General features: G+C 33.4%; 1 protein-coding gene across 1 annotated transcript in view; it reads left to right on the forward strand.

Moving 5' to 3' along the window:
* Positions 1-11,599, forward strand: part of LOC311294946 (uncharacterized protein) — a 424,344-nt gene that overhangs the window by 23,512 nt on the left and 389,233 nt on the right. The gene's annotated exons all lie outside the window — the stretch shown is intronic.

The raw sequence follows: 11,599 nt of genomic DNA on the forward strand, positions 1-11,599 counted from the left end.
GAAATACAGTTTAAGAGACCAAGTTTTTAGCAGACTTAATTCTGGATATATATATATATATATATATATATATATATATATATTTTTTTTTTTTTCTCTAAGGATTTCACTAAAATAGTTATAAGCCATTAAACAAACCACAAACATTCAATATTAATCACATATTGTTTATGAATCACATACATTTATGAAAATAAGGGGAAAAGACAGGTTAACGACTGCTTGACATATTTTTTCAATATTTACATAGTATAATATTAGTAAACTTATCTCTCTCACACGTGTCCCACATTGTCCTGCAAAATCACATCAACATGCAGTAACAGAGATAACCAGCCGCTGTTCTTCTGGTCAATGATGATCAATAACAGCAGATTACACTGAATTTGTCCAGTTATTTTAAATCTGTTTTATTTTGTCTACTGTAAGTCTATTAGTCTACTATAAGACTATCCTGGAATAATGATATTCATATTCATGATAGAAATGTGTGCATTTGATGTGCTTTATGTATTTTTTCTCTCTTTCTGGCAGCTAATGTAAATAATGTGATTATGTTATCTTGTGGCATTGAATTATAATAATAATAATAAAAATAAAAAATAAAACATCCATCAGATATCACAATATTGTGAGTTTTAATCTATAATAGTGATTTATATGTATGAATTTTAGATGCTTTTCTCCAAAGTGACTGTATTGTTTATGTTTGGTCCATCTGGTGGACAAACTTTCATCAATATTTCATTTAATTGAATGAATCCATTTTATATGTCTTTGCCAGTTACAGTTTCTTAATTTATGTTTCATTGGTTTGCACATTTTCGCTTTGCTTTGTTTTAATTGTACGGAACAAATCTGCAAATGCTTTATAAACACAAATGTAGAAATATCTGTCATGCCAATAAAACACCATCAATTTAAACTGTCTTCACCATCTTAATGAATCACAACATTACAAACTATGATTTGAAGCAAAATAAAACAGAAAAATAAGACAGAGGGGAAAGGCCACATATGAGGGAATTAACCCATTATTCTCTGACTGGTTTTTCTTCAGGATTATGGATATTGTAGTTCTTCATGTGGAATTTGTCAATTAAATACATTTTGTTACTGATAGATCTGTGTTAGTTTTATACAGAATTATTACAAATAACAAGTTTCTTTATGGAGAAAATGAATGGGATTTTTACTTTCAGAACTGATTTCTAAACATTCAGTAACATTATAGAAATGACAATTTTTATAAGCTTGAAAGATCATTTCACCCTCTGAGGCCCAAAGTCTTTTTCTGATGGTATAAACATTAACTGCATTCATTAATATTCATCTGACACTTATTATTATAACTCCAGTGATAAAGTAAAACAATGGACAATTACTGCTCAAAACATCATCCTGATGTTACAAACATTTAAATTAGAGAGAGACAAATAATTAATTATATAGCCTATATATAATAAAAATGAAAAAGTAATTTTAAAATCCAAGAAATTAAAACAAAACAAGACTCTCTTGAAAAAAAAAAAAATCCTTCCTTGAGATCATTCACAGGTAAAAAGTGCTTTGTTATTATCAGAGTTAAATTCCTCAAGTTTTATTCATGAAGTTCCAGCTCAAAAACATATATTCATTTCATATTTAGTATTTTTAATAGTAATAATGTTAGTCGGACACTGATCCTGCTGGGATCCTCTCAAATCACACATCTGTATTTTTATTCGAGAGAGAGAGAGAGAGAGAGAGAGAGAGAGAGAGAGAGAGAGAGAGAGAGAGAGAGAGAGAGAGAGAGAGAGAGAGAGAGAGAGAGAATTGAATTTGAAAAATAACTTTATTTCACAATCATCTTAATACACACAAATTAACAAGCTAACCACAGAAACCAAAATTAAGGGAAAAAAAATAATTCATCTTCAAAAATGGTACAAAAAACTCCCTTACAACACCAAATCTTCTCAAAAGTAACCAAATCATTCATAGTTTTATAAAACTTATAATCAATCAGTACTCTTGATTTCACCAATGTTAAAAAAGTCTCAATAATGTTTTGACCAGGTTTCTGTTCAATCTTATCCCTTCTACTAATATATATTGCCATTTTTGCTTGACCAATAATAAAATTCAGTAACTGACAAATATATTTATTTTTTTGACTATTCTTAAAACCCAAAATAAATACAGTTTCAGTAAACGATTCCTTAAAACCACAAAAACATTTTTCCAAAAAATCAAACAACGATTTCAATCTAGCACATTGTACAAATGCATGAAAAATTGTTTCTCTTAGCAAACAAAAGGGACAATCATCATTAACTTCCACATTTAAAACAGAAACAAAAGAATTAACAGCCAAAATGAAGAATTCTCCACTGCAAATCCCCAACCTTTTTTGATAATGGCGGTTTATATAGAACTCTCCATTCTGGTTTTACATTTTCCTTTAAGCCAAAAAAATTCCTCCACGGTGTATCCGCTTTTCTTGCCAGATGATTCTTATTAAAACCCATTACACAAGCTCCATACAATATCTTTCCTTTAGTAGATAATACATCCAACCACTGAGAGTCCCAAGTTTTAAAAGGAAAACCCTTAAAACCATCCAATTTTGGTGAAAGCATCAAACAAGGGAAAAAATCATTTTCATCAGGAATAGTTACTTTAGTAAAATATTCTTCTACCATTAGACTCTCCTCTGTTGTGAGGGTAGACTTTAACTTAGCTAAAAAAAGAGCAACTAGTCGAATAGATCTAGTGCCTAAAAATTCAGCTACTTTTACATCATTGTCCAATTTCTCTCCAGCAATGTCCAACAATTGTCTAAAAATAAAGTCAAGTCAAGTATATTTGTATAGCGCTTTTCACAATACAGATTGTATCAAAGCAGCTTCACAGTATTAAATTAAAATAATACAACAAGGTTTGTTTCTAGTGGAATTTATTGATAAAATCAAATTAAATATCCCCAGAATATCCCCAACTGAGCAAGCCAAAGGCAACAGTGGCAAGGAACCGAAAAACTCCATCAAGTGACCTAATGGTGTCCTAAAACTCCATCAGGTGACCCAATGGAGAAAAAAAACCTTGGGAGAACCCAGGCTCAGTCGGGGGCCAGTTCTCCTCTGGCATTTATGAGCTAGAGGCCGGATTGTAATTTGAACTGTAAGATTAAAAATATTGGTAACACTTTATAATAACGTTCAGTTGTAAGGCATTTATAAGTGGTTGGTTAATGATGAACTAATCATTTACAGAACATTCATAAATGATTAGCAAGTGATATACTAATATTTTATGTATGTTTTGTAAATGACGTTACAAGTGTCATTTACAATTGATTAGTTAATGATTAACTAATCATTTACAAAACATGACTATGTGTTTCATAAATGTTTAATAAATTATGTTACATTTTTTTTAAAATGTTTTGCTCACATCAGGTGCACAGTGGTTAAAGACTCCATGTGTTTCAGAGAAGACAGCTGTCTATACCCTCACCAGTCAGCACTTACACTGCAGTGCACACTACACACTACACTGCAGAAGACAGCTGTCTATACCCTCACCAGTCAGCACTTACACTGCAGTGCACACTACACACTACACTGCAGAAGACAGCTGTCTATACCCTCACCAGTCAGCATTTACACTACACTACACTACACACTACACTGCAGAAGACAGCTGTCTATACCCTCACCAGTCAGCATTTACACTGCAGTGCACACTACACACTACACTGCAGAAGACAGCTGTCTATACCCTCACCAGTCAGCACTTACACTGCAGTACACACTACACACGACACTACACACTACAGTGTTCAACACCTGTTATAGATGTGTAAACGCATGAATAAATCATTTACAACCCTTTCTGCATCCCCTAATCTAAAGTGTAAACTATTCATCACTTGTAAATGTGTTACACATCATTCGTAGATTACCACTTTAAGAATCAAAAAGGCATAAGATCAACGAATCGAATCTACGAATGTATATGTAACATATTTACAAGTGATGAATAGTTTACACTTTAGATTAGGGGATGCAGAATGTGTTATAAATCATTTACAACACTTTCTGCATCCCCTAATCTAAAGTGTAAACTATTCATCACTCGTAAATATGTTACAAATGATCTGTACATGTATTCAAGGCATTTACAGCACTTTCTGCACCATCTAATTGCTACATACATACAAACAATACATTATTTATTAAACATTTGTATATGATTAGTTAATCATTTACTAATCAATTGTAAATGACTTCTAACTGAATCTACAAAATATACATACATTAATTAACATATCACTTATTAATCATTTATGAATGCATAGTCATGTTTCGTAAATAATTAATTAATCATTTACTAATCACTAGTAAATGACTTGTAACGGAATTTACAAAACGTACATAAAATATAAGTATATCACTTGCTAATCATTTATGAATGTTCTGTAAATGATTAGTTCATCATTAACTAACCACTTATAAATGCCTTACAACTGAACGTTATTATAAAGTGTTACCAAAATATTATATGAATGCCTGGCTGAAAAGATGCGACTTTAATCTAGTTTTAAACTGGGAGAGCGAGTCTGAGCAACGAACAGTATCAGGAAGGCTATTCCAGAGTTTTGGAGCTAAATGTGAAAATGCTCTCCCTCCTTTGGTGGATCTGGATATCCTAGGTATGACCAAAAGCCTTGAATTTAGTGATCTTAAAGAGCGCGATGGATTATAGGGTGATAGAAGATCCGTTAAATAGACTGGAGCTAAGCCGTTTAGGGCTTTATAAGTAAGTAGCAATACCTTGTAATTAATACGGAACTTTATAGGTAACCAATGCAGTGATGATAAAATTGGTGTTATGTGATCATATTTTCTTGATCTAGTAAGAACTCTAGCGGCGGCATTTTGGACTAACTGTAGCTTATTTATTGAGGATGCAGGACAACCAGCTAATAAAGCATTACAGTAATCTAGTCTCGAGGTCATGAATGCATGAACTAACTTTTCTGCATCAGAAACTGATAGCATATTACGTAGCTTAGCAATGTTTCTAAGGTGGAAAAAGGCGGTTTTTGTAACATATGAAATATGATTTTTGAAAGACAGGTTGCAGTCGAGTATAACACGCAGGTCTTTTACTGTAGAGGATAAAGTAAAAGGACATCCTACTATGTTAAAGTTGTAGTGTGAGAGGTTTTGTGGGCGGTTTTTTGAACCGATAAGTATTACCTCTGTTTTGTCTGGATTTAATAAAAGAAAATTACGCGTCATCCAATCTTTTATATCTTTAACACACTCTGTCAATTTGGATAATTTTGCGTTTTCATCTGGCCGTGATGAAATATATATTTGAGTGTCATCAGCATAACAATGGAAACTAATTCCATGTTTCCTTATAATATTTCCAAGTGGCATCATATATACTGAGAATAACAGAGGGCCTAACACAGATCCCTGCGGCACTCCATAGTTTACTGGAGTTATGGTCGATTTTTCTCCATTTAAATAGACAAAATGGTAGCGGTCAGATAAGTATGATCTGAACCAGCTTAATGCTTGTCCTTGAACACCAGTATAATTTTGTAGTCGATCTAAGAGTATTGTGTGATCTATAGTATCGAACGCAGCACTAAGATCAAGTAAAACTAGTATTGAGATACAGCCTTGGTCAGAAGCTAAAAGTAAATCATTTGTGATTTTAACAAGCGCAGTTTCAGTGCTATGATGCGGCCTGAATCCAGACTGAAACTTCTCATAGATATCATTTTCTTGCAAGAAAGAACACAATTGAGCGGACACCACTTTTTCTAATATTTTAGACATAAATGGAAGATTTGAAATGGGTCTATGATTTGCTAGGTTATTATGATCTAATTGTGGTTTCTTAATGAGAGGTTTTATAACTGCCAGTTTAAATGTTCTTGGAACATGACCTAAAGATAAAGACGAGTTAATAATATTGAGGAGAGGCTCTTCCACTACAGGTAACACTTCTTTCAGTAGCTTAGTTGGTATAGGATCTAGTAAACATGTTGTTGTTTTAGATGAAGTGATAAGTTTATTTAACTCTCTATGTTCTATAGTTGTAAAGCACTGTAATTGTTCTTGCGGGGTGATAATTTAGGCTGAATTATAAGGCGCAATTGAAGATTGAACGTTTACAATTGTGGTTCTGATGCTTTCTATTTTCTCAGTGAAGAAGTTCATGAAATCATTACTACTAAACTGTAACGGGATATTTTGTTCGGGTGACGTCTGTTTATTTGTTAGTCTAGCCACGGTGTTAAATAAAAACCTTGGATTATTTTGGTTATTTTCTATTAGTTTGCGGAGGTGCTCAGCCCTGGCCGCTTTTAGGGCCTTTTTTATAACGTGACATACTGTCTTTCCACGCGATTCTAAAGACCTCTAAATTAGTTTGTTTCCATTTACGCTCTAAAATACGGGTTTCTCTCTTTAGATGTGTGTGTATTTTTAATAATATAATTTTTAATAATTATGTGTGTATTTATAATAATACTTTAGGTGAGTGTATAATGAAAGCCAATGTGTGCCATCACTTTAAGATAAAAAAAAAAACATATGCAGACAAAACAAAATTAAAACCTGTGTCTACTGGCGATACATTGAGGTCTTAAGAAACAAAAACATCGGTACTGAACATTATTTACAACATATTAACCTGTAATCTACAGCCTTCCTGTCACATAATGATGTATGTGTGCAGGGTCTGCAGTGAATATTGTGATGACCGGTACTTTTAAATGGATCACAGAGGACCACGGTTTCAGCTAAAAACTTCTTTACTCTTCTACTGAAGAAAAGAAGTCATTTTTGGGTGAACTATCCCTTTAATTAACTATCAAATGTTTAAACATTTCCATATGTATGCCTTTTCTCCTGTGTTTTCCAGCCTATCTTCCTGTTCCTAACATTACAAGAGATTGTTCTTCTTCATCATCATCATCATGTTCATTGGTGTGTTCATCAGTGTTGAATGTGAATGATGCGACTCTCTCCTGGTACGCAGGAATCAGTGTATTGTCCAGCATCAGTGTGTGTGATCTCAGCATCAGTCTCTCTCTACCTCTGGAGGTGGAATATCAGGATAAAAACACCTACAGCTGTGTGCTGAACAATCCCATCAGCAACCAACCAGTACATGCAAGATTATCTTGTGCATTCTTCACCCAAGAATATCTGGGCTGGTCGCCACATCCGGTGGAGGAGATTTCACATGCAACACTACAATAATAGTTCACAATCTGTCTGTCACAGAAGTATTCACATAGTGCTATTATCTGAAAATGGTTCACATGTTTGTTTTGTTCTGCTTGTGGCGTCTGGTTTGTGAGTTACAATTATATTCTGTGCAAGACATCACTTCTTGCTGATTTTTTAATCAGCCAGATAAATTTCTGCATTAACCCAGTTCACACAGCAGTCTTTAAAATAGTCTGCAAAACAAGTCTCAGATGTCACGCCCACAGATCGCCCACACTGAGTTGCGTTGAGCCACTTTAGCTCTATATTTTTTTTACCATCTTTCATAAAGAATGAAGCGACTTCATTATCTTAAAATGTCATCCAGACAGTTATATCATTTCTGATGTATTCATATTAGATAATAAACACAAAAAAGCTAAATGGTACTGAATAAATTACTGTCTAAACAGTTTGTAAAGACAGGATACAGTAATGTAAATGGATCCAGGATTTAAATAATTTTTTTTTTTTTTTTTTTTGCCAATGCACTAGAGGAATGAAAAAACAATACATTTTTATTGTTCACTGGTTGTGTATTTACAATGTAATATAAGGAAATATTACCAGAGCAAATAACAGAACACATAAATGAATGTTTAACTAAAGTGCAATAACATCATAAACACAAAATGTTTTGGACTGGAGTAAAATAAATGTTTTTCACTTCCATCAGCTCAGTTTGAGAGTCAAAATGAAACCTGCTGTGGTCTGATCTGTTTAGAAATGTGGTGAACAAACAGCTTCTGCTTCACAAACATCCCAGCTAGAAATGTTTTGTTCTAAAAACGTTCTGAGAACATTACCATGAAGTTCTAATAATGTTTTCAGCGGGTAGTTTTATTTTGGTTCCCAGAATGTTCTCCTAAAAGGTACACAGCAAAAACTCCAGTGATAAAAAGTTAATGAGATAATTGAGTGATTAATTGAGCGATGAGTGACCATTATTGAAGACACCTGATGTTAACAAGCAGAATCACTGAAGGAGAAAAATCACTATTTTAAGTCACCATTGTGGTGATTAGTGTTTGTTTTAGTTGGGCTCTTGACCCTTACATTTTTAACTTTACATGTTGTTTGGCTGTTGTAACTGAGTTATAACTCCCAGATGAACAAAGAGAAAAGATGATCAGACGTTGTTGATTATGTTTTGATATAATCATCATTTGACCTGAATCACAAAACTCATTTAGAGCCTAATCTCTGACTTAAATTTATATTGTTGATTACATCATCAAGTGATTCTACAACATAAGATCCAGAATTTTCTATTTATTCCAAAGGATTTCTTAAAAGTTGTTTTGATTAAAAAAATAAATAATTTTGTTTAGGCACAGACATCAAGAATGAGTGGATGGATCTCAACAATGGTGACAAACGAAATATTTAATTAGGAAAAGGAAATAACTAAGATAATTCATATCATAATTTATTCATAACGCAATGCATGGTGGGAGCCATGAATGAGTTTTGGTTTGTGGCACCCAGAATGCACTGCAACATGCTTTATTATTGTCACCATTGTTGAGATTCACCGGCTGAATCTTGATGTCTGTGTGTCTAAAGAAAATCTTTTGAACAGAACTTTTAAGAAATATTTTGGATTCTATAGAAAATACTACAAATCATATGCTATAAAACCACCAGGCTGCTGCAATCAACACTCTCTAAACTTTAGTCCTCTGTTGTAAGTCGCTTTGGATAAAAGCATCTGCTAAATGACTAAGTGTAAATGAGTTTAGTGTTTCAGGTCAATTGATGATTACGTCAAAACATAACCAACACCACCTGGTCACCTTTTATCTTTGTTCATCTGTCAGTTATAACTTAATTACAACAGTCAGACAAAATCTAAAGTTAGTCGTTTAAGGGTCAAGAGCCCAACTAAAGCAAACGCTAATCACCATAATGGTAACTTACAATTAGATTTTCTCCTTTGGTGATTCTGCTTGTTAACATCAGGTGTCGTCAATAATGGTCAATCATCACTCAATTAATCACTTAATTATCTCATTCATTTTAACACTCTTCAGTGTTCATTTAACACTCATATTTTAACACTTTAACCCTTTGAGTGTGGAGTCAAATAAACTCCCAGGAGAGTTAATTTAACACTGGAGTTTTTGCAGTGTAGGATAACATTCTCTAAAAACATCCGCAAAATATTACATTTAAAATGTTATATCTTAGTTTACATTTAACCTTTTAGAAACATTAGGTACTATACGGTTATCCAGACCACATGTGATGACCTACCCCAACACCGCCCCTAAAACTACCCGTCACTGGGGTTACGACCAACCAAGAGCGGTTGTGGTCACGTGTGGTCCGGATCACTGTAAAAAGTTTAACTATTATTTACTCAATTTTATTGGTGAAACATTTTTACACTCAAAAAAATTTAGTAAATTTTAAAGCTGTGAAATCAATGAAATATACTGTATGAATTGAGTAAATGCAAGTAAAAAAATTAAGTAAATCTGAGTAACTGCATCTGGTACATTAACAAATAAAATTGAGTAGAAATAATTTAACATTTAAACATTAAAAAAACAATATTTATGAGTAATATTAACTGTTTTTATTAATGAGTAATATTAACTTTTTTATTTTCTCTAAACCTTTGTAAAATAGTACTCCAGACAACCACCAGTATACATTACATTGGCCTTTATTTTCAATGAGTACAGCAATACAGCACATTTTAGACTGTTTTTTCATGTATACAATATTGCCTGCATTTAAACTTATTTAACAAGTAAAAATGAAATATTTAAACATTCAGGTAGCCTAATTCAAGTGTAATCAACCACTCTGTTATCCAATATCCACCGAATCTGCGCTGGTCCTCGTGCCGGAGACAGACTCGCGCTCTGCGGGTGAACTTTGAACTTCATACCGCCGTCCTGCGTTTCACTCACAGTCACTGAGGCACAGCCGAAAGATACTGCGAGCGACTGACATAACCTGCCAATAAACAAAAAGTGATAGTTCTGATGACATTTTATCATCCAAATGATAATAATTATATTCATTATCATTATGAAAGTCATGTGTTTATGCAAAGCGTTTCAATCACGCAAAAAGACAAACGCGGCTCTCGTCTCGTTTAGGTGTCGAATTACGCCTCTGTATGTTGTTTTGCATTAAATATGATTTAAAGCACAGTAATGATTTTATAGATAAAATAAAACATACACCAACCTGAATTTCACAGAGGAAATGCACCAAATCTGCGACGCTGAGAAGAGAGCTGTTGTTCTGGAGACTGGAGAGTTCAAACAGCCCGCGCTCACTCCAACCGTCGAGTTTTCGTCACGTCAGAGGGTGAGGGTGAGGGTGAGGGTGAGGGTGAGGGTGGGTGGGTGGGGGGGTGGGGCATTGTTTTAATTGAGTAAACTTACTCAATTTTAAGAGCGTGTTAAATATATTAATAATATTGATTTGAATTAAGTAATTTTTTTGTTTCTTGAAACAGATCAGTTTAATTAAACATTCTCAAATATTTTGATAGAAATTTCACATATATATTAAGTATATTATAAAGAAATAATTGGTTAGTCAAATACTAAATTATTTTATTGAAAAAAACTTAAATATATCTGTAAATTTTAGATAAAATTAACTGTTGGATTTTTACTCAATTATTTTGGTATGTTTAACTCAAACAATCAAGTAAACGATATACAGAGATTTTATTAAGTTAATAAAGTTAAAAATTTCTGTAATATTTACTAAGCCACAGAATTATTTTTTACAGTGATAACCGTTTAGTACCAAACATTATTTGGAATGAGAAAACATCCTTAAAACATTCTTTGAACATTACATTCAAATGTTTTCTTTAAAACATTAACCAAACTTGTAGGGAATGTTAGCCAACGTTCTGAGAACGTTCCCTGCTAGCTGGGATGTATACAGTATTTATTCAACAATAGAAAAACCCTCTGGAGCACAATGCAAACCAACCAACCAACATACCTATGACAAAAGACCAAGAACTTGGGGTATAAATACACAGGACAAATACAGGAACTAAAAACAAGTAAACAGAATGAGTAACTTTGAAAAAAAAAAAAAAAATTCTGACATATGACTAAATACAGGGAATGAACTAAATTCATAGAACACATACGAGATGTGACTCCTCTCCCCCTCCCGCTAGGCAGCTGCTGGTGCCATAAACAAACTGCACTGAAGTGGGGGGAGTAGGTGATCATTATCAAGGGGAAGGAGGGCCAGATCCCTAGAGAGGAGTCCATAGAGGAACAGGGCAGGCAGAGTTGGAGACCGCCACAGAGTAAGAGACCATATAGGAG

This window comes from Rutilus rutilus (genome assembly GCF_951802725.1).
Source record: "Rutilus rutilus genome assembly, chromosome: 8".
Classification (NCBI taxonomy): Eukaryota; Metazoa; Chordata; class Actinopteri; order Cypriniformes; family Leuciscidae; genus Rutilus; species Rutilus rutilus.